General features: G+C 46.6%; 17 non-coding genes across 17 annotated transcripts; all 17 read right to left on the bottom strand.

Moving 5' to 3' along the window:
* Nucleotides 1-4: 4 nt before the first annotated feature.
* LOC142270647 (U2 spliceosomal RNA) lies at nt 5-195 on the bottom strand. Its single transcript, XR_012735899.1, has one exon. It is a non-coding gene; the product is annotated as a U2 spliceosomal RNA (small nuclear RNA).
* Nucleotides 196-1,582: 1,387 nt separating this feature from the next.
* Nucleotides 1,583-1,773, bottom strand: LOC142270644 (U2 spliceosomal RNA). Its single transcript, XR_012735897.1, has one exon. It is a non-coding gene; the product is annotated as a U2 spliceosomal RNA (small nuclear RNA).
* Nucleotides 1,774-3,160: 1,387 nt separating this feature from the next.
* On the bottom strand, nt 3,161-3,351 carry LOC142270643 (U2 spliceosomal RNA). Its single transcript, XR_012735896.1, has one exon. It is a non-coding gene; the product is annotated as a U2 spliceosomal RNA (small nuclear RNA).
* A 1,387-nt stretch (nt 3,352-4,738) lies between these two features.
* Nucleotides 4,739-4,929, bottom strand: LOC142270642 (U2 spliceosomal RNA). Its single transcript, XR_012735895.1, has one exon. It is a non-coding gene; the product is annotated as a U2 spliceosomal RNA (small nuclear RNA).
* Nucleotides 4,930-6,316: 1,387 nt separating this feature from the next.
* Nucleotides 6,317-6,507, bottom strand: LOC142270641 (U2 spliceosomal RNA). The gene has a single exon (XR_012735894.1). It is a non-coding gene; the product is annotated as a U2 spliceosomal RNA (small nuclear RNA).
* A 1,387-nt stretch (nt 6,508-7,894) lies between these two features.
* Nucleotides 7,895-8,085, bottom strand: LOC142270640 (U2 spliceosomal RNA). The gene has a single exon (XR_012735893.1). It is a non-coding gene; the product is annotated as a U2 spliceosomal RNA (small nuclear RNA).
* A 1,387-nt stretch (nt 8,086-9,472) lies between these two features.
* Nucleotides 9,473-9,663, bottom strand: LOC142270639 (U2 spliceosomal RNA). The gene has a single exon (XR_012735892.1). It is a non-coding gene; the product is annotated as a U2 spliceosomal RNA (small nuclear RNA).
* Nucleotides 9,664-11,050: 1,387 nt separating this feature from the next.
* On the bottom strand, nt 11,051-11,241 carry LOC142270638 (U2 spliceosomal RNA). Its single transcript, XR_012735891.1, has one exon. It is a non-coding gene; the product is annotated as a U2 spliceosomal RNA (small nuclear RNA).
* Nucleotides 11,242-12,628: 1,387 nt separating this feature from the next.
* Nucleotides 12,629-12,819, bottom strand: LOC142270637 (U2 spliceosomal RNA). Its single transcript, XR_012735890.1, has one exon. It is a non-coding gene; the product is annotated as a U2 spliceosomal RNA (small nuclear RNA).
* A 1,387-nt stretch (nt 12,820-14,206) lies between these two features.
* Nucleotides 14,207-14,397, bottom strand: LOC142270636 (U2 spliceosomal RNA). The gene has a single exon (XR_012735889.1). It is a non-coding gene; the product is annotated as a U2 spliceosomal RNA (small nuclear RNA).
* Nucleotides 14,398-15,784: 1,387 nt separating this feature from the next.
* On the bottom strand, nt 15,785-15,975 carry LOC142270659 (U2 spliceosomal RNA). Its single transcript, XR_012735910.1, has one exon. It is a non-coding gene; the product is annotated as a U2 spliceosomal RNA (small nuclear RNA).
* A 1,387-nt stretch (nt 15,976-17,362) lies between these two features.
* LOC142270634 (U2 spliceosomal RNA) lies at nt 17,363-17,553 on the bottom strand. The gene has a single exon (XR_012735888.1). It is a non-coding gene; the product is annotated as a U2 spliceosomal RNA (small nuclear RNA).
* Nucleotides 17,554-18,941: 1,388 nt separating this feature from the next.
* On the bottom strand, nt 18,942-19,134 carry LOC142270662 (U2 spliceosomal RNA). Its single transcript, XR_012735912.1, has one exon. It is a non-coding gene; the product is annotated as a U2 spliceosomal RNA (small nuclear RNA).
* A 2,189-nt stretch (nt 19,135-21,323) lies between these two features.
* On the bottom strand, nt 21,324-21,514 carry LOC142270632 (U2 spliceosomal RNA). The gene has a single exon (XR_012735886.1). It is a non-coding gene; the product is annotated as a U2 spliceosomal RNA (small nuclear RNA).
* A 1,386-nt stretch (nt 21,515-22,900) lies between these two features.
* On the bottom strand, nt 22,901-23,091 carry LOC142270631 (U2 spliceosomal RNA). Its single transcript, XR_012735885.1, has one exon. It is a non-coding gene; the product is annotated as a U2 spliceosomal RNA (small nuclear RNA).
* Nucleotides 23,092-24,478: 1,387 nt separating this feature from the next.
* Nucleotides 24,479-24,669, bottom strand: LOC142270630 (U2 spliceosomal RNA). Its single transcript, XR_012735884.1, has one exon. It is a non-coding gene; the product is annotated as a U2 spliceosomal RNA (small nuclear RNA).
* A 1,387-nt stretch (nt 24,670-26,056) lies between these two features.
* Nucleotides 26,057-26,247, bottom strand: LOC142270629 (U2 spliceosomal RNA). The gene has a single exon (XR_012735883.1). It is a non-coding gene; the product is annotated as a U2 spliceosomal RNA (small nuclear RNA).
* Between the last annotated feature and the right edge of the window lie 186 nt (nt 26,248-26,433).

Genomic DNA, 26,433 nt, shown 5'->3' with positions numbered 1-26,433 from the left:
TAAGAAGGGGTGCACCGTTCCTGGAGGTACTGCAATACCAGGTCAATGCGTGGAGTGGACAGAGCAAGCTCTTTTTCCATCTCCCTGTTCTAAAAATCCATTTAATATATGGTCCCCAGATAGGGGACGTATCAGATATTAAACTGATAAGAACAGATACTACACTTGATCTTAGCCAAAAGGCCGAGAAGCGATAACCAGAATTGGTTTGGGCCTCGAGTGGCACCCTGGCCTATGCCGGACACATCTTAGGGAGAGAGAGCGAGAGGGAGACAAACCCACGCCTACACAAGACATTTTGTCACCCAAGCCAACCCTTGAAAAGGCTGCTTTGCAGAGCCAAAACAAGAAGAATGGTGCGTTTTGCAGCCGCCGCCCACTGCAATGAATCTGAATAACTCCTCCTTTAGGGCGCAAGCAACTCCCCTCCCCCTTGCAGTCTTTCCAATTCACGATACAAAAAGACGGACAGGACAGGTTGCCTGACTTTCCGTCACTGCCACCCTTTGCCATCCTTACCCGTAGAAAGCCCTTTCATCATCCCCAAACCCTAATCTTTTCCCTTTCCTTCCCAGCCCCCAAACCCTGCCCTCTGTACCTTTCTCACCACCCGCTTCCCTTCTCCTGTCATCCCCCTACCACCCGGGAAAAAAAGAGATTGCCCCCTCCTTCCACTAGCCCACCCTCCCACCCAAAGAACAACTTCTTCTGCGCAGCTTGTTTTCTAGGCAGCAGCGCTATTGTGATGTCATCGGGGGGCATTGTGACAAGCCGCCAGTGTTCCGTCTCTTCATGTTGTGCACAGTTCAAACGGAAAATACATCAACAGGCAGACTACAGAAAAGCTTACTATCAAAGGTTAGAGGGGGGCTTTCTCAGAGGGCTTTTTACAGTTTTTCTATTCCCAATTAGCCGTTTAAGTGTACTTATTGAAAGTAGTAATTCTTTCATAGGCCGCCCTTTCTTAGTATTTGACGTTCCTTATATTGCGGTATGAGGCTTCGCAGTAGGTTGCAAACATTCATCACCCATGACTGTCCCCAATTGAGCTCAGAAGCTCAATGTCTATCATGACCTCTCTTTTAGAATGTCCAAGAGCAAGCAAACTATTCCTCCAGGAGAGGGCGCCAACAGACTACTAAAGAGATCATCATTACTCAAAGAAAACCCCAAAAACCAATGCATGATAGGAATAAACAGGTAACTTTCTTTGGAGTGGAAGCGGAGAGATCGCACCAGATGCCAATTCTAGATGTTATCACACCTGTGGTCACTGCAGCAGCAGGTGAATCCACTTTGTCCAAAAGGGATCTATTCCATTCAATTGCAAATGATCTAGATAAGACAGAGAACTGCAGCACGGGGACATAGCCGAGTTGGTCAGGTTGAGTGGTGATGAGTTTGCTATTTGGATGAATAAAGAAAGTCAAAAGTGTGAAAGATAAAAAACAAAAGGAGGAAGTGTGAAAAGTGAATGGGCCAAATTGAGGTGCATATGAAGACGTATGCTTTCTTCCAATTCATTAAATCGGGCTAATATGAATCAGGTGAATTGAGTTCTGCTTTTGGAAACTGGGTTAAGAAGGGGTGCACCGTTCCTGGAGGTACTGCAATACCAGGTCAATGCGTGGAGTGGACAGAGCAAGCTCTTTTTCCATCTCCCTGTTCTAAAAATCCATTTAATATATGGTCCCCAGATAGGGGACGTATCAGATATTAAACTGATAAGAACAGATACTACACTTGATCTTAGCCAAAAGGCCGAGAAGCGATAACCAGAATTGGTTTGGGCCTCGAGTGGCACCCTGGCCTATGCCGGACACATCTTAGGGAGAGAGAGCGAGAGGGAGACAAACCCACGCCTACACAAGACATTTTGTCACCCAAGCCAACCCTTGAAAAGGCTGCTTTGCAGAGCCAAAACAAGAAGAATGGTGCGTTTTGCAGCCGCCGCCCACTGCAATGAATCTGAATAACTCCTCCTTTAGGGCGCAAGCAACTCCCCTCCCCCTTGCAGTCTTTCCAATTCACGATACAAAAAGACGGACAGGACAGGTTGCCTGACTTTCCGTCACTGCCACCCTTTGCCATCCTTACCCGTAGAAAGCCCTTTCATCATCCCCAAACCCTAATCTTTTCCCTTTCCTTCCCAGCCCCCAAACCCTGCCCTCTGTACCTTTCTCACCACCCGCTTCCCTTCTCCTGTCATCCCCCTACCACCCGGGAAAAAAAGAGATTGCCCCCTCCTTCCACTAGCCCACCCTCCCACCCAAAGAACAACTTCTTCTGCGCAGCTTGTTTTCTAGGCAGCAGCGCTATTGTGATGTCATCGGGGGGCATTGTGACAAGCCGCCAGTGTTCCGTCTCTTCATGTTGTGCACAGTTCAAACGGAAAATACATCAACAGGCAGACTACAGAAAAGCTTACTATCAAAGGTTAGAGGGGGGCTTTCTCAGAGGGCTTTTTACAGTTTTTCTATTCCCAATTAGCCGTTTAAGTGTACTTATTGAAAGTAGTAATTCTTTCATAGGCCGCCCTTTCTTAGTATTTGACGTTCCTTATATTGCGGTATGAGGCTTCGCAGTAGGTTGCAAACATTCATCACCCATGACTGTCCCCAATTGAGCTCAGAAGCTCAATGTCTATCATGACCTCTCTTTTAGAATGTCCAAGAGCAAGCAAACTATTCCTCCAGGAGAGGGCGCCAACAGACTACTAAAGAGATCATCATTACTCAAAGAAAACCCCAAAAACCAATGCATGATAGGAATAAACAGGTAACTTTCTTTGGAGTGGAAGCGGAGAGATCGCACCAGATGCCAATTCTAGATGTTATCACACCTGTGGTCACTGCAGCAGCAGGTGAATCCACTTTGTCCAAAAGGGATCTATTCCATTCAATTGCAAATGATCTAGATAAGACAGAGAACTGCAGCACGGGGACATAGCCGAGTTGGTCAGGTTGAGTGGTGATGAGTTTGCTATTTGGATGAATAAAGAAAGTCAAAAGTGTGAAAGATAAAAAACAAAAGGAGGAAGTGTGAAAAGTGAATGGGCCAAATTGAGGTGCATATGAAGACGTATGCTTTCTTCCAATTCATTAAATCGGGCTAATATGAATCAGGTGAATTGAGTTCTGCTTTTGGAAACTGGGTTAAGAAGGGGTGCACCGTTCCTGGAGGTACTGCAATACCAGGTCAATGCGTGGAGTGGACAGAGCAAGCTCTTTTTCCATCTCCCTGTTCTAAAAATCCATTTAATATATGGTCCCCAGATAGGGGACGTATCAGATATTAAACTGATAAGAACAGATACTACACTTGATCTTAGCCAAAAGGCCGAGAAGCGATAACCAGAATTGGTTTGGGCCTCGAGTGGCACCCTGGCCTATGCCGGACACATCTTAGGGAGAGAGAGCGAGAGGGAGACAAACCCACGCCTACACAAGACATTTTGTCACCCAAGCCAACCCTTGAAAAGGCTGCTTTGCAGAGCCAAAACAAGAAGAATGGTGCGTTTTGCAGCCGCCGCCCACTGCAATGAATCTGAATAACTCCTCCTTTAGGGCGCAAGCAACTCCCCTCCCCCTTGCAGTCTTTCCAATTCACGATACAAAAAGACGGACAGGACAGGTTGCCTGACTTTCCGTCACTGCCACCCTTTGCCATCCTTACCCGTAGAAAGCCCTTTCATCATCCCCAAACCCTAATCTTTTCCCTTTCCTTCCCAGCCCCCAAACCCTGCCCTCTGTACCTTTCTCACCACCCGCTTCCCTTCTCCTGTCATCCCCCTACCACCCGGGAAAAAAAGAGATTGCCCCCTCCTTCCACTAGCCCACCCTCCCACCCAAAGAACAACTTCTTCTGCGCAGCTTGTTTTCTAGGCAGCAGCGCTATTGTGATGTCATCGGGGGGCATTGTGACAAGCCGCCAGTGTTCCGTCTCTTCATGTTGTGCACAGTTCAAACGGAAAATACATCAACAGGCAGACTACAGAAAAGCTTACTATCAAAGGTTAGAGGGGGGCTTTCTCAGAGGGCTTTTTACAGTTTTTCTATTCCCAATTAGCCGTTTAAGTGTACTTATTGAAAGTAGTAATTCTTTCATAGGCCGCCCTTTCTTAGTATTTGACGTTCCTTATATTGCGGTATGAGGCTTCGCAGTAGGTTGCAAACATTCATCACCCATGACTGTCCCCAATTGAGCTCAGAAGCTCAATGTCTATCATGACCTCTCTTTTAGAATGTCCAAGAGCAAGCAAACTATTCCTCCAGGAGAGGGCGCCAACAGACTACTAAAGAGATCATCATTACTCAAAGAAAACCCCAAAAACCAATGCATGATAGGAATAAACAGGTAACTTTCTTTGGAGTGGAAGCGGAGAGATCGCACCAGATGCCAATTCTAGATGTTATCACACCTGTGGTCACTGCAGCAGCAGGTGAATCCACTTTGTCCAAAAGGGATCTATTCCATTCAATTGCAAATGATCTAGATAAGACAGAGAACTGCAGCACGGGGACATAGCCGAGTTGGTCAGGTTGAGTGGTGATGAGTTTGCTATTTGGATGAATAAAGAAAGTCAAAAGTGTGAAAGATAAAAAACAAAAGGAGGAAGTGTGAAAAGTGAATGGGCCAAATTGAGGTGCATATGAAGACGTATGCTTTCTTCCAATTCATTAAATCGGGCTAATATGAATCAGGTGAATTGAGTTCTGCTTTTGGAAACTGGGTTAAGAAGGGGTGCACCGTTCCTGGAGGTACTGCAATACCAGGTCAATGCGTGGAGTGGACAGAGCAAGCTCTTTTTCCATCTCCCTGTTCTAAAAATCCATTTAATATATGGTCCCCAGATAGGGGACGTATCAGATATTAAACTGATAAGAACAGATACTACACTTGATCTTAGCCAAAAGGCCGAGAAGCGATAACCAGAATTGGTTTGGGCCTCGAGTGGCACCCTGGCCTATGCCGGACACATCTTAGGGAGAGAGAGCGAGAGGGAGACAAACCCACGCCTACACAAGACATTTTGTCACCCAAGCCAACCCTTGAAAAGGCTGCTTTGCAGAGCCAAAACAAGAAGAATGGTGCGTTTTGCAGCCGCCGCCCACTGCAATGAATCTGAATAACTCCTCCTTTAGGGCGCAAGCAACTCCCCTCCCCCTTGCAGTCTTTCCAATTCACGATACAAAAAGACGGACAGGACAGGTTGCCTGACTTTCCGTCACTGCCACCCTTTGCCATCCTTACCCGTAGAAAGCCCTTTCATCATCCCCAAACCCTAATCTTTTCCCTTTCCTTCCCAGCCCCCAAACCCTGCCCTCTGTACCTTTCTCACCACCCGCTTCCCTTCTCCTGTCATCCCCCTACCACCCGGGAAAAAAAGAGATTGCCCCCTCCTTCCACTAGCCCACCCTCCCACCCAAAGAACAACTTCTTCTGCGCAGCTTGTTTTCTAGGCAGCAGCGCTATTGTGATGTCATCGGGGGGCATTGTGACAAGCCGCCAGTGTTCCGTCTCTTCATGTTGTGCACAGTTCAAACGGAAAATACATCAACAGGCAGACTACAGAAAAGCTTACTATCAAAGGTTAGAGGGGGGCTTTCTCAGAGGGCTTTTTACAGTTTTTCTATTCCCAATTAGCCGTTTAAGTGTACTTATTGAAAGTAGTAATTCTTTCATAGGCCGCCCTTTCTTAGTATTTGACGTTCCTTATATTGCGGTATGAGGCTTCGCAGTAGGTTGCAAACATTCATCACCCATGACTGTCCCCAATTGAGCTCAGAAGCTCAATGTCTATCATGACCTCTCTTTTAGAATGTCCAAGAGCAAGCAAACTATTCCTCCAGGAGAGGGCGCCAACAGACTACTAAAGAGATCATCATTACTCAAAGAAAACCCCAAAAACCAATGCATGATAGGAATAAACAGGTAACTTTCTTTGGAGTGGAAGCGGAGAGATCGCACCAGATGCCAATTCTAGATGTTATCACACCTGTGGTCACTGCAGCAGCAGGTGAATCCACTTTGTCCAAAAGGGATCTATTCCATTCAATTGCAAATGATCTAGATAAGACAGAGAACTGCAGCACGGGGACATAGCCGAGTTGGTCAGGTTGAGTGGTGATGAGTTTGCTATTTGGATGAATAAAGAAAGTCAAAAGTGTGAAAGATAAAAAACAAAAGGAGGAAGTGTGAAAAGTGAATGGGCCAAATTGAGGTGCATATGAAGACGTATGCTTTCTTCCAATTCATTAAATCGGGCTAATATGAATCAGGTGAATTGAGTTCTGCTTTTGGAAACTGGGTTAAGAAGGGGTGCACCGTTCCTGGAGGTACTGCAATACCAGGTCAATGCGTGGAGTGGACAGAGCAAGCTCTTTTTCCATCTCCCTGTTCTAAAAATCCATTTAATATATGGTCCCCAGATAGGGGACGTATCAGATATTAAACTGATAAGAACAGATACTACACTTGATCTTAGCCAAAAGGCCGAGAAGCGATAACCAGAATTGGTTTGGGCCTCGAGTGGCACCCTGGCCTATGCCGGACACATCTTAGGGAGAGAGAGCGAGAGGGAGACAAACCCACGCCTACACAAGACATTTTGTCACCCAAGCCAACCCTTGAAAAGGCTGCTTTGCAGAGCCAAAACAAGAAGAATGGTGCGTTTTGCAGCCGCCGCCCACTGCAATGAATCTGAATAACTCCTCCTTTAGGGCGCAAGCAACTCCCCTCCCCCTTGCAGTCTTTCCAATTCACGATACAAAAAGACGGACAGGACAGGTTGCCTGACTTTCCGTCACTGCCACCCTTTGCCATCCTTACCCGTAGAAAGCCCTTTCATCATCCCCAAACCCTAATCTTTTCCCTTTCCTTCCCAGCCCCCAAACCCTGCCCTCTGTACCTTTCTCACCACCCGCTTCCCTTCTCCTGTCATCCCCCTACCACCCGGGAAAAAAAGAGATTGCCCCCTCCTTCCACTAGCCCACCCTCCCACCCAAAGAACAACTTCTTCTGCGCAGCTTGTTTTCTAGGCAGCAGCGCTATTGTGATGTCATCGGGGGGCATTGTGACAAGCCGCCAGTGTTCCGTCTCTTCATGTTGTGCACAGTTCAAACGGAAAATACATCAACAGGCAGACTACAGAAAAGCTTACTATCAAAGGTTAGAGGGGGGCTTTCTCAGAGGGCTTTTTACAGTTTTTCTATTCCCAATTAGCCGTTTAAGTGTACTTATTGAAAGTAGTAATTCTTTCATAGGCCGCCCTTTCTTAGTATTTGACGTTCCTTATATTGCGGTATGAGGCTTCGCAGTAGGTTGCAAACATTCATCACCCATGACTGTCCCCAATTGAGCTCAGAAGCTCAATGTCTATCATGACCTCTCTTTTAGAATGTCCAAGAGCAAGCAAACTATTCCTCCAGGAGAGGGCGCCAACAGACTACTAAAGAGATCATCATTACTCAAAGAAAACCCCAAAAACCAATGCATGATAGGAATAAACAGGTAACTTTCTTTGGAGTGGAAGCGGAGAGATCGCACCAGATGCCAATTCTAGATGTTATCACACCTGTGGTCACTGCAGCAGCAGGTGAATCCACTTTGTCCAAAAGGGATCTATTCCATTCAATTGCAAATGATCTAGATAAGACAGAGAACTGCAGCACGGGGACATAGCCGAGTTGGTCAGGTTGAGTGGTGATGAGTTTGCTATTTGGATGAATAAAGAAAGTCAAAAGTGTGAAAGATAAAAAACAAAAGGAGGAAGTGTGAAAAGTGAATGGGCCAAATTGAGGTGCATATGAAGACGTATGCTTTCTTCCAATTCATTAAATCGGGCTAATATGAATCAGGTGAATTGAGTTCTGCTTTTGGAAACTGGGTTAAGAAGGGGTGCACCGTTCCTGGAGGTACTGCAATACCAGGTCAATGCGTGGAGTGGACAGAGCAAGCTCTTTTTCCATCTCCCTGTTCTAAAAATCCATTTAATATATGGTCCCCAGATAGGGGACGTATCAGATATTAAACTGATAAGAACAGATACTACACTTGATCTTAGCCAAAAGGCCGAGAAGCGATAACCAGAATTGGTTTGGGCCTCGAGTGGCACCCTGGCCTATGCCGGACACATCTTAGGGAGAGAGAGCGAGAGGGAGACAAACCCACGCCTACACAAGACATTTTGTCACCCAAGCCAACCCTTGAAAAGGCTGCTTTGCAGAGCCAAAACAAGAAGAATGGTGCGTTTTGCAGCCGCCGCCCACTGCAATGAATCTGAATAACTCCTCCTTTAGGGCGCAAGCAACTCCCCTCCCCCTTGCAGTCTTTCCAATTCACGATACAAAAAGACGGACAGGACAGGTTGCCTGACTTTCCGTCACTGCCACCCTTTGCCATCCTTACCCGTAGAAAGCCCTTTCATCATCCCCAAACCCTAATCTTTTCCCTTTCCTTCCCAGCCCCCAAACCCTGCCCTCTGTACCTTTCTCACCACCCGCTTCCCTTCTCCTGTCATCCCCCTACCACCCGGGAAAAAAAGAGATTGCCCCCTCCTTCCACTAGCCCACCCTCCCACCCAAAGAACAACTTCTTCTGCGCAGCTTGTTTTCTAGGCAGCAGCGCTATTGTGATGTCATCGGGGGGCATTGTGACAAGCCGCCAGTGTTCCGTCTCTTCATGTTGTGCACAGTTCAAACGGAAAATACATCAACAGGCAGACTACAGAAAAGCTTACTATCAAAGGTTAGAGGGGGGCTTTCTCAGAGGGCTTTTTACAGTTTTTCTATTCCCAATTAGCCGTTTAAGTGTACTTATTGAAAGTAGTAATTCTTTCATAGGCCGCCCTTTCTTAGTATTTGACGTTCCTTATATTGCGGTATGAGGCTTCGCAGTAGGTTGCAAACATTCATCACCCATGACTGTCCCCAATTGAGCTCAGAAGCTCAATGTCTATCATGACCTCTCTTTTAGAATGTCCAAGAGCAAGCAAACTATTCCTCCAGGAGAGGGCGCCAACAGACTACTAAAGAGATCATCATTACTCAAAGAAAACCCCAAAAACCAATGCATGATAGGAATAAACAGGTAACTTTCTTTGGAGTGGAAGCGGAGAGATCGCACCAGATGCCAATTCTAGATGTTATCACACCTGTGGTCACTGCAGCAGCAGGTGAATCCACTTTGTCCAAAAGGGATCTATTCCATTCAATTGCAAATGATCTAGATAAGACAGAGAACTGCAGCACGGGGACATAGCCGAGTTGGTCAGGTTGAGTGGTGATGAGTTTGCTATTTGGATGAATAAAGAAAGTCAAAAGTGTGAAAGATAAAAAACAAAAGGAGGAAGTGTGAAAAGTGAATGGGCCAAATTGAGGTGCATATGAAGACGTATGCTTTCTTCCAATTCATTAAATCGGGCTAATATGAATCAGGTGAATTGAGTTCTGCTTTTGGAAACTGGGTTAAGAAGGGGTGCACCGTTCCTGGAGGTACTGCAATACCAGGTCAATGCGTGGAGTGGACAGAGCAAGCTCTTTTTCCATCTCCCTGTTCTAAAAATCCATTTAATATATGGTCCCCAGATAGGGGACGTATCAGATATTAAACTGATAAGAACAGATACTACACTTGATCTTAGCCAAAAGGCCGAGAAGCGATAACCAGAATTGGTTTGGGCCTCGAGTGGCACCCTGGCCTATGCCGGACACATCTTAGGGAGAGAGAGCGAGAGGGAGACAAACCCACGCCTACACAAGACATTTTGTCACCCAAGCCAACCCTTGAAAAGGCTGCTTTGCAGAGCCAAAACAAGAAGAATGGTGCGTTTTGCAGCCGCCGCCCACTGCAATGAATCTGAATAACTCCTCCTTTAGGGCGCAAGCAACTCCCCTCCCCCTTGCAGTCTTTCCAATTCACGATACAAAAAGACGGACAGGACAGGTTGCCTGACTTTCCGTCACTGCCACCCTTTGCCATCCTTACCCGTAGAAAGCCCTTTCATCATCCCCAAACCCTAATCTTTTCCCTTTCCTTCCCAGCCCCCAAACCCTGCCCTCTGTACCTTTCTCACCACCCGCTTCCCTTCTCCTGTCATCCCCCTACCACCCGGGAAAAAAAGAGATTGCCCCCTCCTTCCACTAGCCCACCCTCCCACCCAAAGAACAACTTCTTCTGCGCAGCTTGTTTTCTAGGCAGCAGCGCTATTGTGATGTCATCGGGGGGCATTGTGACAAGCCGCCAGTGTTCCGTCTCTTCATGTTGTGCACAGTTCAAACGGAAAATACATCAACAGGCAGACTACAGAAAAGCTTACTATCAAAGGTTAGAGGGGGGCTTTCTCAGAGGGCTTTTTACAGTTTTTCTATTCCCAATTAGCCGTTTAAGTGTACTTATTGAAAGTAGTAATTCTTTCATAGGCCGCCCTTTCTTAGTATTTGACGTTCCTTATATTGCGGTATGAGGCTTCGCAGTAGGTTGCAAACATTCATCACCCATGACTGTCCCCAATTGAGCTCAGAAGCTCAATGTCTATCATGACCTCTCTTTTAGAATGTCCAAGAGCAAGCAAACTATTCCTCCAGGAGAGGGCGCCAACAGACTACTAAAGAGATCATCATTACTCAAAGAAAACCCCAAAAACCAATGCATGATAGGAATAAACAGGTAACTTTCTTTGGAGTGGAAGCGGAGAGATCGCACCAGATGCCAATTCTAGATGTTATCACACCTGTGGTCACTGCAGCAGCAGGTGAATCCACTTTGTCCAAAAGGGATCTATTCCATTCAATTGCAAATGATCTAGATAAGACAGAGAACTGCAGCACGGGGACATAGCCGAGTTGGTCAGGTTGAGTGGTGATGAGTTTGCTATTTGGATGAATAAAGAAAGTCAAAAGTGTGAAAGATAAAAAACAAAAGGAGGAAGTGTGAAAAGTGAATGGGCCAAATTGAGGTGCATATGAAGACGTATGCTTTCTTCCAATTCATTAAATCGGGCTAATATGAATCAGGTGAATTGAGTTCTGCTTTTGGAAACTGGGTTAAGAAGGGGTGCACCGTTCCTGGAGGTACTGCAATACCAGGTCAATGCGTGGAGTGGACAGAGCAAGCTCTTTTTCCATCTCCCTGTTCTAAAAATCCATTTAATATATGGTCCCCAGATAGGGGACGTATCAGATATTAAACTGATAAGAACAGATACTACACTTGATCTTAGCCAAAAGGCCGAGAAGCGATAACCAGAATTGGTTTGGGCCTCGAGTGGCACCCTGGCCTATGCCGGACACATCTTAGGGAGAGAGAGCGAGAGGGAGACAAACCCACGCCTACACAAGACATTTTGTCACCCAAGCCAACCCTTGAAAAGGCTGCTTTGCAGAGCCAAAACAAGAAGAATGGTGCGTTTTGCAGCCGCCGCCCACTGCAATGAATCTGAATAACTCCTCCTTTAGGGCGCAAGCAACTCCCCTCCCCCTTGCAGTCTTTCCAATTCACGATACAAAAAGACGGACAGGACAGGTTGCCTGACTTTCCGTCACTGCCACCCTTTGCCATCCTTACCCGTAGAAAGCCCTTTCATCATCCCCAAACCCTAATCTTTTCCCTTTCCTTCCCAGCCCCCAAACCCTGCCCTCTGTACCTTTCTCACCACCCGCTTCCCTTCTCCTGTCATCCCCCTACCACCCGGGAAAAAAAGAGATTGCCCCCTCCTTCCACTAGCCCACCCTCCCACCCAAAGAACAACTTCTTCTGCGCAGCTTGTTTTCTAGGCAGCAGCGCTATTGTGATGTCATCGGGGGGCATTGTGACAAGCCGCCAGTGTTCCGTCTCTTCATGTTGTGCACAGTTCAAACGGAAAATACATCAACAGGCAGACTACAGAAAAGCTTACTATCAAAGGTTAGAGGGGGGCTTTCTCAGAGGGCTTTTTACAGTTTTTCTATTCCCAATTAGCCGTTTAAGTGTACTTATTGAAAGTAGTAATTCTTTCATAGGCCGCCCTTTCTTAGTATTTGACGTTCCTTATATTGCGGTATGAGGCTTCGCAGTAGGTTGCAAACATTCATCACCCATGACTGTCCCCAATTGAGCTCAGAAGCTCAATGTCTATCATGACCTCTCTTTTAGAATGTCCAAGAGCAAGCAAACTATTCCTCCAGGAGAGGGCGCCAACAGACTACTAAAGAGATCATCATTACTCAAAGAAAACCCCAAAAACCAATGCATGATAGGAATAAACAGGTAACTTTCTTTGGAGTGGAAGCGGAGAGATCGCACCAGATGCCAATTCTAGATGTTATCACACCTGTGGTCACTGCAGCAGCAGGTGAATCCACTTTGTCCAAAAGGGATCTATTCCATTCAATTGCAAATGATCTAGATAAGACAGAGAACTGCAGCACGGGGACATAGCCGAGTTGGTCAGGTTGAGTGGTGATGAGTTTGCTATTTGGATGAATAAAGAAAGTCAAAAGTGTGAAAGATAAAAAACAAAAGGAGGAAGTGTGAAAAGTGAATGGGCCAAATTGAGGTGCATATGAAGACGTATGCTTTCTTCCAATTCATTAAATCGGGCTAATATGAATCAGGTGAATTGAGTTCTGCTTTTGGAAACTGGGTTAAGAAGGGGTGCACCGTTCCTGGAGGTACTGCAATACCAGGTCAATGCGTGGAGTGGACAGAGCAAGCTCTTTTTCCATCTCCCTGTTCTAAAAATCCATTTAATATATGGTCCCCAGATAGGGGACGTATCAGATATTAAACTGATAAGAACAGATACTACACTTGATCTTAGCCAAAAGGCCGAGAAGCGATAACCAGAATTGGTTTGGGCCTCGAGTGGCACCCTGGCCTATGCCGGACACATCTTAGGGAGAGAGAGCGAGAGGGAGACAAACCCACGCCTACACAAGACATTTTGTCACCCAAGCCAACCCTTGAAAAGGCTGCTTTGCAGAGCCAAAACAAGAAGAATGGTGCGTTTTGCAGCCGCCGCCCACTGCAATGAATCTGAATAACTCCTCCTTTAGGGCGCAAGCAACTCCCCTCCCCCTTGCAGTCTTTCCAATTCACGATACAAAAAGACGGACAGGACAGGTTGCCTGACTTTCCGTCACTGCCACCCTTTGCCATCCTTACCCGTAGAAAGCCCTTTCATCATCCCCAAACCCTAATCTTTTCCCTTTCCTTCCCAGCCCCCAAACCCTGCCCTCTGTACCTTTCTCACCACCCGCTTCCCTTCTCCTGTCATCCCCCTACCACCCGGGAAAAAAAGAGATTGCCCCCTCCTTCCACTAGCCCACCCTCCCACCCAAAGAACAACTTCTTCTGCGCAGCTTGTTTTCTAGGCAGCAGCGCTATTGTGATGTCATCGGGGGGCATTGTGACAAGCCGCCAGTGTTCCGTCTCTTCATGTTGTGCACAGTTCAAACGGAAAATACATCAACAGGCAGACTACAGAAAAGCTTACTATCAAAGGTTAGAGGGGGGCTTTCTCAGAGGGCTTTTTACAGTTTTTCTATTCCCAATTAGCCGTTTAAGTGTACTTATTGAAAGTAGTAATTCTTTCATAGGCCGCCCTTTCTTAGTATTTGACGTTCCTTATATTGCGGTATGAGGCTTCGCAGTAGGTTGCAAACATTCATCACCCATGACTGTCCCCAATTGAGCTCAGAAGCTCAATGTCTATCATGACCTCTCTTTTAGAATGTCCAAGAGCAAGCAAACTATTCCTCCAGGAGAGGGCGCCAACAGACTACTAAAGAGATCATCATTACTCAAAGAAAACCCCAAAAACCAATGCATGATAGGAATAAACAGGTAACTTTCTTTGGAGTGGAAGCGGAGAGATCGCACCAGATGCCAATTCTAGATGTTATCACACCTGTGGTCACTGCAGCAGCAGGTGAATCCACTTTGTCCAAAAGGGATCTATTCCATTCAATTGCAAATGATCTAGATAAGACAGAGAACTGCAGCACGGGGACATAGCCGAGTTGGTCAGGTTGAGTGGTGATGAGTTTGCTATTTGGATGAATAAAGAAAGTCAAAAGTGTGAAAGATAAAAAACAAAAGGAGGAAGTGTGAAAAGTGAATGGGCCAAATTGAGGTGCATATGAAGACGTATGCTTTCTTCCAATTCATTAAATCGGGCTAATATGAATCAGGTGAATTGAGTTCTGCTTTTGGAAACTGGGTTAAGAAGGGGTGCACCGTTCCTGGAGGTACTGCAATACCAGGTCAATGCGTGGAGTGGACAGAGCAAGCTCTTTTTCCATCTCCCTGTTCTAAAAATCCATTTAATATATGGTCCCCAGATAGGGGACGTATCAGATATTAAACTGATAAGAACAGATACTACACTTGATCTTAGCCAAAAGGCCGAGAAGCGATAACCAGAATTGGTTTGGGCCTCGAGTGGCACCCTGGCCTATGCCGGACACATCTTAGGGAGAGAGAGCGAGAGGGAGACAAACCCACGCCTACACAAGACATTTTGTCACCCAAGCCAACCCTTGAAAAGGCTGCTTTGCAGAGCCAAAACAAGAAGAATGGTGCGTTTTGCAGCCGCCGCCCACTGCAATGAATCTGAATAACTCCTCCTTTAGGGCGCAAGCAACTCCCCTCCCCCTTGCAGTCTTTCCAATTCACGATACAAAAAGACGGACAGGACAGGTTGCCTGACTTTCCGTCACTGCCACCCTTTGCCATCCTTACCCGTAGAAAGCCCTTTCATCATCCCCAAACCCTAATCTTTTCCCTTTCCTTCCCAGCCCCCAAACCCTGCCCTCTGTACCTTTCTCACCACCCGCTTCCCTTCTCCTGTCATCCCCCTACCACCCGGGAAAAAAAGAGATTGCCCCCTCCTTCCACTAGCCCACCCTCCCACCCAAAGAACAACTTCTTCTGCGCAGCTTGTTTTCTAGGCAGCAGCGCTATTGTGATGTCATCGGGGGGCATTGTGACAAGCCGCCAGTGTTCCGTCTCTTCATGTTGTGCACAGTTCAAACGGAAAATACATCAACAGGCAGACTACAGAAAAGCTTACTATCAAAGGTTAGAGGGGGGCTTTCTCAGAGGGCTTTTTACAGTTTTTCTATTCCCAATTAGCCGTTTAAGTGTACTTATTGAAAGTAGTAATTCTTTCATAGGCCGCCCTTTCTTAGTATTTGACGTTCCTTATATTGCGGTATGAGGCTTCGCAGTAGGTTGCAAACATTCATCACCCATGACTGTCCCCAATTGAGCTCAGAAGCTCAATGTCTATCATGACCTCTCTTTTAGAATGTCCAAGAGCAAGCAAACTATTCCTCCAGGAGAGGGCGCCAACAGACTACTAAAGAGATCATCATTACTCAAAGAAAACCCCAAAAACCAATGCATGATAGGAATAAACAGGTAACTTTCTTTGGAGTGGAAGCGGAGAGATCGCACCAGATGCCAATTCTAGATGTTATCACACCTGTGGTCACTGCAGCAGCAGGTGAATCCACTTTGTCCAAAAGGGATCTATTCCATTCAATTGCAAATGATCTAGATAAGACAGAGAACTGCAGCACGGGGACATAGCCGAGTTGGTCAGGTTGAGTGGTGATGAGTTTGCTATTTGGATGAATAAAGAAAGTCAAAAGTGTGAAAGATAAAAAACAAAAGGAGGAAGTGTGAAAAGTGAATGGGCCAAATTGAGGTGCATATGAAGACGTATGCTTTCTTCCAATTCATTAAATCGGGCTAATATGAATCAGGTGAATTGAGTTCTGCTTTTGGAAACTGGGTTAAGAAGGGGTGCACCGTTCCTGGAGGTACTGCAATACCAGGTCAATGCGTGGAGTGGACAGAGCAAGCTCTTTTTCCATCTCCCTGTTCTAAAAATCCATTTAATATATGGTCCCCAGATAGGGGACGTATCAGTTATTAAACTGATAAGAACAGATACTACACTTGATCTTAGCCAAAAGGCCGAGAAGCGATAACCAGAATTGGTTTGGGCCTCGAGTGGCACCCTGGCCTATGCCGGACACATCTTAGGGAGAGAGAGCGAGAGGGAGACAAACCCACGCCTACACAAGACATTTTGTCACCCAAGCCAACCCTTGAAAAGGCTGCTTTGCAGAGCCAAAACAAGAAGAATGGTGCGTTTTGCAGCCGCCGCCCACTGCAATGAATCTGAATAACTCCTCCTTTAGGGCGCAAGCAACTCCCCTCCCCCTTGCAGTCTTTCCAATTCACGATACAAAAAGACGGACAGGACAGGTTGCCTGACTTTCCGTCACTGCCACCCTTTGCCATCCTTACCCGTAGAAAGCCCTTTCATCATCCCCAAACCCTAATCTTTTCCCTTTCCTTCCCAGCCCCCAAACCCTGCCCTCTGTACCTTTCTCACCACCCGCTTCCCTTCTCCTGTCATCCCCCTACCACCCGGGAAAAAAAGAGATTGCCCCCTCCTTCCACTAGCCCACCCTCCCACCCAAAGAACAACTTCTTCTGCGCAGCTTGTTTTCTAGGCAGCAGCGCTATTGTGATGTCATCGGGGGGCATTGTGACAAGCCGCCAGTGTTCCGTCTCTTCATGTTGTGCACAGTTCAAACGGAAAATACATCAACAGGCAGACTACAGAAAAGCTTACTATCAAAGGTTAGAGGGGGGCTTTCTCAGAGGGCTTTTTACAGTTTTTCTATTCCCAATTAGCCGTTTAAGTGTACTTATTGAAAGTAGTAATTCTTTCATAGGCCGCCCTTTCTTAGTATTTGACGTTCCTTATATTGCGGTATGAGGCTTCGCAGTAGGTTGCAAACATTCATCACCCATGACTGTCCCCAATTGAGCTCAGAAGCTCAATGTCTATCATGACCTCTCTTTTAGAATGTCCAAGAGCAAGCAAACTATTCCTCCAGGAGAGGGCGCCAACAGACTACTAAAGAGATCATCATTACTCAAAGAAAACCCCAAAAACCAATGCATGATAGGAATAAACAGGTAACTTTCTTTGGAGTGGAAGCGGAGAGATCGCACCAGATGCCAATTCTAGATGTTATCACACCTGTGGTCACTGCAGCAGCAGGTGAATCCACTTTGTCCAAAAGGGATCTATTCCATTCAATTGCAAATGATCTAGATAAGACAGAGAACTGCAGCACGGGGACATAGCCGAGTTGGTCAGGTTGAGTGGTGATGAGTTTGCTATTTGGATGAATAAAGAAAGTCAAAAGTGTGAAAGATAAAAAACAAAAGGAGGAAGTGTGAAAAGTGAATGGGCCAAATTGAGGTGCATATGAAGACGTATGCTTTCTTCCAATTCATTAAATCGGGCTAATATGAATCAGGTGAATTGAGTTCTGCTTTTGGAAACTGGGTTAAGAAGGGGTGCACCGTTCCTGGAGGTACTGCAATACCAGGTCAATGCGTGGAGTGGACAGAGCAAGCTCTTTTTCCATCTCCCTGTTCTAAAAATCCATTTAATATATGGTCCCCAGATAGGGGACGTATCAGATATTAAACTGATAAGAACAGATACTACACTTGATCTTAGCCAAAAGGCCGAGAAGCGATAACCAGAATTGGTTTGGGCCTCGAGTGGCACCCTGGCCTATGCCGGACACATCTTAGGGAGAGAGAGCGAGAGGGAGACAAACCCACGCCTACACAAGACATTTTGTCACCCAAGCCAACCCTTGAAAAGGCTGCTTTGCAGAGCCAAAACAAGAAGAATGGTGCGTTTTGCAGCCGCCGCCCACTGCAATGAATCTGAATAACTCCTCCTTTAGGGCGCAAGCAACTCCCCTCCCCCTTGCAGTCTTTCCAATTCACGATACAAAAAGACGGACAGGACAGGTTGCCTGACTTTCCGTCACTGCCACCCTTTGCCATCCTTACCCGTAGAAAGCCCTTTCATCATCCCCAAACCCTAATCTTTTCCCTTTCCTTCCCAGCCCCCAAACCCTGCCCTCTGTACCTTTCTCACCACCCGCTTCCCTTCTCCTGTCATCCCCCTACCACCCGGGAAAAAAAGAGATTGCCCCCTCCTTCCACTAGCCCACCCTCCCACCCAAAGAACAACTTCTTCTGCGCAGCTTGTTTTCTAGGCAGCAGCGCTATTGTGATGTCATCGGGGGGCATTGTGACAAGCCGCCAGTGTTCCGTCTCTTCATGTTGTGCACAGTTCAAACGGAAAATACATCAACAGGCAGACTACAGAAAAGCTTACTATCAAAGGTTAGAGGGGGGCTTTCTCAGAGGGCTTTTTACAGTTTTTCTATTCCCAATTAGCCGTTTAAGTGTACTTATTGAAAGTAGTAATTCTTTCATAGGCCGCCCTTTCTTAGTATTTGACGTTCCTTATATTGCGGTATGAGGCTTCGCAGTAGGTTGCAAACATTCATCACCCATGACTGTCCCCAATTGAGCTCAGAAGCTCAATGTCTATCATGACCTCTCTTTTAGAATGTCCAAGAGCAAGCAAACTATTCCTCCAGGGAGAGGGCGCCAACAGACTACTAAAGAGATCATCATTACTCAAAGAAAACCCCAAAAACCAATGCATGATAGGAATAAACAGGTAACTTTCTTTGGAGTGGAAGCGGAGAGATCGCACCAGATGCCAATTCTAGATGTTATCACACCTGTGGTCACTGCAGCAGCAGGTGAATCCACTTTGTCCAAAAGGGATCTATTCCATTCAATTGCAAATGATCTAGATAAGACAGAGAACTGCAGCACGGGGACATAGCCGAGTTGGTCAGGTTGAGTGGTGATGAGTTTGCTATTTGGATGAATAAAGAAAGTCAAAAGTGTGAAAGATAAAAAACAAAAGGAGGAAGTGTGAAAAGTGAATGGGCCAAATTGAGGTGCATATGAAGACGTATGCTTTCTTCCAATTCATTAAATCGGGCTAATATGAATCAGGTGAATTGAGTTCTGCTTTTGGAAACTGGGTTAAGAAGGGGTGCACCGTTCCTGGAGGTACTGCAATACCAGGTCAATGCGTGGAGTGGACAGAGCAAGCTCTTTTTCCATCTCCCTGTTCTAAAAATCCATTTAATATATGGTCCCCAGATAGGGGACGTATCAGATATTAAACTGATAAGAACAGATTTTTGATTTAATGAAGCTTTCCAAAGCACCACAAAAAATGCATGACCGAAGTCACACCAAAAACAGTGCAAAGGCTAGGATTCGTGTGGACCCCACCGTGAGGAGAGGGTCCCCAAAAATCAACCCCGTCCCTCCGAGCCAGAAGGCCACAGCAAGGGTCAGGGATCTTCGGTGCTCTCCCAAGCCGAAGCCTGGTTGAGCCTTGTCGTTGCTCCCAGCGTCCACCCAGGCATCTTACCCAAGTGGAGTAGAGAGCTACTAGTTGTTGGTTTCGCAGCCGAAACTGCCCGGACCGTCAACCGGTGTTGGTTTCTCAGCCCAAGGCTAACCGGACCTCCAACCGGGTGTTGGTTTCTCAGCCGAAGCTGACCCAGACCTCCAACCGGGTGTTGGTTTCTCAGCCGAAGCTGACCCAGACCTCCAACCGGGTGTTAGTTTCTCAGCCCAAAGCTGACCAGACCTCCGACCGGGATTATAAAAATTTCCCTTCCTAGCCAGAAGGCCGGGATAGGGTAATATGCTCAAAAAGTATGAAAAGGCAAGGTACGGTGTGCTACAGAGCCCAAGGCTTGCCGGGGTCCCAAGCCAGCAAGCTCAGACTCACTCCAGGGTCGTCAGTCCTGGGGCACGTTGTACCATAGCCCCCCACCCTTACTCAGTCTAATAGCCTCGATCCTGGTAGGGCCATGTTTTCCTCTAGATGAATATACTATCCACCCAGAGTACTAGCAAGCGCAACCTTCCAGTGTGCATTGTATCATTGTACTAAGGTGGCCTGGAGCTTAAACCACCTCTTCGAACAACACTACACTTGATCTTAGCCAAAAGGCCGAGAAGCGATAACCAGAATTGGTTTGGGCCTCGAGTGGCACCCTGGCCTATGCCGGACACATCTTAGGGAGAGAGAGCGAGAGGGAGACAAACCCACGCCTACACAAGACATTTTGTCACCCAAGCCAACCCTTGAAAAGGCTGCTTTGCAGAGCCAAAACAAGAAGAATGGTGCGTTTTGCAGCCGCCGCCCACTGCAATGAATCTGAATAACTCCTCCTTTAGGGCGCAAGCAACTCCCCTCCCCCTTGCAGTCTTTCCAATTCACGATACAAAAAGACGGACAGGACAGGTTGCCTGACTTTCCGTCACTGCCACCCTTTGCCATCCTTACCCGTAGAAAGCCCTTTCATCATCCCCAAACCCTAATCTTTTCCCTTTCCTTCCCAGCCCCCAAACCCTGCCCTCTGTACCTTTCTCACCACCCGCTTCCCTTCTCCTGTCATCCCCCTACCACCCGGGAAAAAAAGAGATTGCCCCCTCCTTCCACTAGCCCACCCTCCCACCCAAAGAACAACTTCTTCTGCGCAGCTTGTTTTCTAGGCAGCAGCGCTATTGTGATGTCATCGGGGGGCATTGTGACAAGCCGCCAGTGTTCCGTCTCTTCATGTTGTGCACAGTTCAAACGGAAAATACATCAACAGGCAGACTACAGAAAAGCTTACTATCAAAGGTTAGAGGGGGGCTTTCTCAGAGGGCTTTTTACAGTTTTTCTATTCCCAATTAGCCGTTTAAGTGTACTTATTGAAAGTAGTAATTCTTTCATAGGCCGCCCTTTCTTAGTATTTGACGTTCCTTATATTGCGGTATGAGGCTTCGCAGTAGGTTGCAAACATTCATCACCCATGACTGTCCCCAATTGAGCTCAGAAGCTCAATGTCTATCATGACCTCTCTTTTAGAATGTCCAAGAGCAAGCAAACTATTCCTCCAGGAGAGGGCGCCAACAGACTACTAAAGAGATCATCATTACTCAAAGAAAACCCCAAAAACCAATGCATGATAGGAATAAACAGGTAACTTTCTTTGGAGTGGAAGCGGAGAGATCGCACCAGATGCCAATTCTAGATGTTATCACACCTGTGGTCACTGCAGCAGCAGGTGAATCCACTTTGTCCAAAAGGGATCTATTCCATTCAATTGCAAATGATCTAGATAAGACAGAGAACTGCAGCACGGGGACATAGCCGAGTTGGTCAGGTTGAGTGGTGATGAGTTTGCTATTTGGATGAATAAAGAAAGTCAAAAGTGTGAAAGATAAAAAACAAAAGGAGGAAGTGTGAAAAGTGAATGGGCCAAATTGAGGTGCATATGAAGACGTATGCTTTCTTCCAATTCATTAAATCGGGCTAATATGAATCAGGTGAATTGAGTTCTGCTTTTGGAAACTGGGTTAAGAAGGGGTGCACCGTTCCTGGAGGTACTGCAATACCAGGTCAATGCGTGGAGTGGACAGAGCAAGCTCTTTTTCCATCTCCCTGTTCTAAAAATCCATTTAATATATGGTCCCCAGATAGGGGACGTATCAGATATTAAACTGATAAGAACAGATACTACACTTGATCTTAGCCAAAAGGCCGAGAAGCGATAACCAGAATTGGTTTGGGCCTCGAGTGGCACCCTGGCCTATGCCGGACACATCTTAGGGAGAGAGAGCGAGAGGGAGACAAACCCACGCCTACACAAGACATTTTGTCACCCAAGCCAACCCTTGAAAAGGCTGCTTTGCAGAGCCAAAACAAGAAGAATGGTGCGTTTTGCAGCCGCCGCCCACTGCAATGAATCTGAATAACTCCTCCTTTAGGGCGCAAGCAACTCCCCTCCCCCTTGCAGTCTTTCCAATTCACGATACAAAAAGACGGACAGGACAGGTTGCCTGACTTTCCGTCACTGCCACCCTTTGCCATCCTTACCCGTAGAAAGCCCTTTCATCATCCCCAAACCCTAATCTTTTCCCTTTCCTTCCCAGCCCCCAAACCCTGCCCTCTGTACCTTTCTCACCACCCGCTTCCCTTCTCCTGTCATCCCCCTACCACCCGGGAAAAAAAGAGATTGCCCCCTCCTTCCACTAGCCCACCCTCCCACCCAAAGAACAACTTCTTCTGCGCAGCTTGTTTTCTAGGCAGCAGCGCTATTGTGATGTCATCGGGGGGCATTGTGACAAGCCGCCAGTGTTCCGTCTCTTCATGTTGTGCACAGTTCAAACGGAAAATACATCAACAGGCAGACTACAGAAAAGCTTACTATCAAAGGTTAGAGGGGGCTTTCTCAGAGGGCTTTTTACAGTTTTTCTATTCCCAATTAGCCGTTTAAGTGTACTTATTGAAAGTAGTAATTCTTTCATAGGCCGCCCTTTCTTAGTATTTGACGTTCCTTATATTGCGGTATGAGGCTTCGCAGTAGGTTGCAAACATTCATCACCCATGACTGTCCCCAATTGAGCTCAGAAGCTCAATGTCTATCATGACCTCTCTTTTAGAATGTCCAAGAGCAAGCAAACTATTCCTCCAGGAGAGGGCGCCAACAGACTACTAAAGAGATCATCATTACTCAAAGAAAACCCCAAAAACCAATGCATGATAGGAATAAACAGGTAACTTTCTTTGGAGTGGAAGCGGAGAGATCGCACCAGATGCCAATTCTAGATGTTATCACACCTGTGGTCACTGCAGCAGCAGGTGAATCCACTTTGTCCAAAAGGGATCTATTCCATTCAATTGCAAATGATCTAGATAAGACAGAGAACTGCAGCACGGGGACATAGCCGAGTTGGTCAGGTTGAGTGGTGATGAGTTTGCTATTTGGATGAATAAAGAAAGTCAAAAGTGTGAAAGATAAAAAACAAAAGGAGGAAGTGTGAAAAGTGAATGGGCCAAATTGAGGTGCATATGAAGACGTATGCTTTCTTCCAATTCATTAAATCGGGCTAATATGAATCAGGTGAATTGAGTTCTGCTTTTGGAAACTGGGTTAAGAAGGGGTGCACCGTTCCTGGAGGTACTGCAATACCAGGTCAATGCGTGGAGTGGACAGAGCAAGCTCTTTTTCCATCTCCCTGTTCTAAAAATCCATTTAATATATGGTCCCCAGATAGGGGACGTATCAGATATTAAACTGATAAGAACAGATACTACACTTGATCTTAGCCAAAAGGCCGAGAAGCGATAACCAGAATTGGTTTGGGCCTCGAGTGGCACCCTGGCCTATGCCGGACACATCTTAGGGAGAGAGAGCGAGAGGGAGACAAACCCACGCCTACACAAGACATTTTGTCACCCAAGCCAACCCTTGAAAAGGCTGCTTTGCAGAGCCAAAACAAGAAGAATGGTGCGTTTTGCAGCCGCCGCCCACTGCAATGAATCTGAATAACTCCTCCTTTAGGGCGCAAGCAACTCCCCTCCCCCTTGCAGTCTTTCCAATTCACGATACAAAAAGACGGACAGGACAGGTTGCCTGACTTTCCGTCACTGCCACCCTTTGCCATCCTTACCCGTAGAAAGCCCTTTCATCATCCCCAAACCCTAATCTTTTCCCTTTCCTTCCCAGCCCCCAAACCCTGCCCTCTGTACCTTTCTCACCACCCGCTTCCCTTCTCCTGTCATCCCCCTACCACCCGGGAAAAAAAGAGATTGCCCCCTCCTTCCACTAGCCCACCCTCCCACCCAAAGAACAACTTCTTCTGCGCAGCTTGTTTTCTAGGCAGCAGCGCTATTGTGATGTCATCGGGGGGCATTGTGACAAGCCGCCAGTGTTCCGTCTCTTCATGTTGTGCACAGTTCAAACGGAAAATACATCAACAGGCAGACTACAGAAAAGCTTACTATCAAAGGTTAGAGGGGGGCTTTCTCAGAGGGCTTTTTACAGTTTTTCTATTCCCAATTAGCCGTTTAAGTGTACTTATTGAAAGTAGTAATTCTTTCATAGGCCGCCCTTTCTTAGTATTTGACGTTCCTTATATTGCGGTATGAGGCTTCGCAGTAGGTTGCAAACATTCATCACCCATGACTGTCCCCAATTGAGCTCAGAAGCTCAATGTCTATCATGACCTCTCTTTTAGAATGTCCAAGAGCAAGCAAACTATTCCTCCAGGAGAGGGCGCCAACAGACTACTAAAGAGATCATCATTACTCAAAGAAAACCCCAAAAACCAATGCATGATAGGAATAAACAGGTAACTTTCTTTGGAGTGGAAGCGGAGAGATCGCACCAGATGCCAATTCTAGATGTTATCACACCTGTGGTCACTGCAGCAGCAGGTGAATCCACTTTGTCCAAAAGGGATCTATTCCATTCAATTGCAAATGATCTAGATAAGACAGAGAACTGCAGCACGGGGACATAGCCGAGTTGGTCAGGTTGAGTGGTGATGAGTTTGCTATTTGGATGAATAAAGAAAGTCAAAAGTGTGAAAGATAAAAAACAAAAGGAGGAAGTGTGAAAAGTGAATGGGCCAAATTGAGGTGCATATGAAGACGTATGCTTTCTTCCAATTCATTAAATCGGGCTAATATGAATCAGGTGAATTGAGTTCTGCTTTTGGAAACTGGGTTAAGAAGGGGTGCACCGTTCCTGGAGGTACTGCAATACCAGGTCAATGCGTGGAGTGGACAGAGCAAGCTCTTTTTCCATCTCCCTGTTCTAAAAATCCATTTAATATATGGTCCCCAGATAGGGGACGTATCAGATATTAAACTGATAAGAACAGATACTACACTTGATCTTAGCCAAAAGGCCGAGAAGCGATAACCAGAATTGGTTTGGGCCTCGAGTGGCACCCTGGCCTATGCCGGACACATCTTAGGGAGAGAGAGCGAGAGGGAGACAAACCCACGCCTACACAAGACATTTTGTCACCCAAGCCAACCCTTGAAAAGGCTGCTTTGCAGAGCCAAAACAAGAAGAATGGTGCGTTTTGCAGCCGCCGCCCACTGCAATGAATCTGAATAACTCCTCCTTTAGGGCGCAAGCAACTCCCCTCCCCCTTGCAGTCTTTCCAATTCACGATACAAAAAGACGGACAGGACAGGTTGCCTGACTTTCCGTCACTGCCACCCTTTGCCATCCTTACCCGTAGAAAGCCCTTTCATCATCCCCAAACCCTAATCTTTTCCCTTTCCTTCCCAGCCCCCAAACCCTGCCCTCTGTACCTTTCTCACCACCCGCTTCCCTTCTCCTGTCATCCCCCTACCACCCGGGAAAAAAAGAGATTGCCCCCTCCTTCCACTAGCCCACCCTCCCACCCAAAGAACAACTTCTTCTGCGCAGCTTGTTTTCTAGGCAGCAGCGCTATTGTGATGTCATCGGGGGGCATTGTGACAAGCCGCCAGTGTTCCGTCTCTTCATGTTGTGCACAGTTCAAACGGAAAATACATCAACAGGCAGACTACAGAAAAGCTTACTATCAAAGGTTAGAGGGGGGCTTTCTCAGAGGGCTTTTTACAGTTTTTCTATTCCCAATTAGCCGTTTAAGTGTACTTATTGAAAGTAGTAATTCTTTCATAGGCCGCCCTTTCTTAGTATTTGACGTTCCTTATATTGCGGTATGAGGCTTCGCAGTAGGTTGCAAACATTCATCACCCATGACTGTCCCCAATTGAGCTCAGAAGCTCAATGTCTATCATGACCTCTCTTTTAGAATGTCCAAGAGCAAGCAAACTATTCCTCCAGGAGAGGGCGCCAACAGACTACTAAAGAGATCATCATTACTCAAAGAAAACCCCAAAAACCAATGCATGATAGGAATAAACAGGTAACTTTCTTTGGAGTGGAAGCGGAGAGATCGCACCAGATGCCAATTCTAGATGTTATCACACCTGTGGTCACTGCAGCAGCAGGTGAATCCACTTTGTCCAAAAGGGATCTATTCCATTCAATTGCAAATGATCTAGATAAGACAGAGAACTGCAGCACGGGGACATAGCCGAGTTGGTCAGGTTGAGTGGTGATGAGTTTGCTATTTGGATGAATAAAGAAAGTCAAAAGTGTGAAAGATAAAAAACAAAAGGAGGAAGTGTGAAAAGTGAATGGGCCAAATTGAGGTGCATATGAAGACGTATGCTTTCTTCCAATTCATTAAATCGGGCTAATATGAATCAGGTGAATTGAGTTCTGCTTTTGGAAACTGGGTTAAGAAGGGGTGCACCGTTCCTGGAGGTACTGCAATACCAGGTCAATGCGTGGAGTGGACAGAGCAAGCTCTTTTTCCATCTCCCTGTTCTAAAAATCCATTTAATATATGGTCCCCAGATAGGGGACGTATCAGATATTAAACTGATAAGAACAGATACTACACTTGATCTTAGCCAAAAGGCCGAGAAGCGATAACCAGAATTGGTTTGGGCCTCGAGTGGCACCCTGGCCTATGCCGGACACATCTTAGGGAGAGAGAGCGAGAGGGAGACAAACCCACGCCTACACAAGACATTTTGTCACCCAAGCCAACCCTTGAAAAGGCTGCTTTGCAGAGCCAAAACAAGAAGAATGGTGCGTTTTGCAGCCGCCGCCCACT

Source organism: Anomaloglossus baeobatrachus, unplaced genomic scaffold (assembly GCF_048569485.1).
Source record: "Anomaloglossus baeobatrachus isolate aAnoBae1 unplaced genomic scaffold, aAnoBae1.hap1 Scaffold_3299, whole genome shotgun sequence".
NCBI classification, from domain to species: domain Eukaryota; kingdom Metazoa; phylum Chordata; class Amphibia; order Anura; family Aromobatidae; genus Anomaloglossus; species Anomaloglossus baeobatrachus.
Note: the sequence above shows the minus strand (reverse complement) of the source record. Positions and strands in the feature narration are given on the sequence as shown.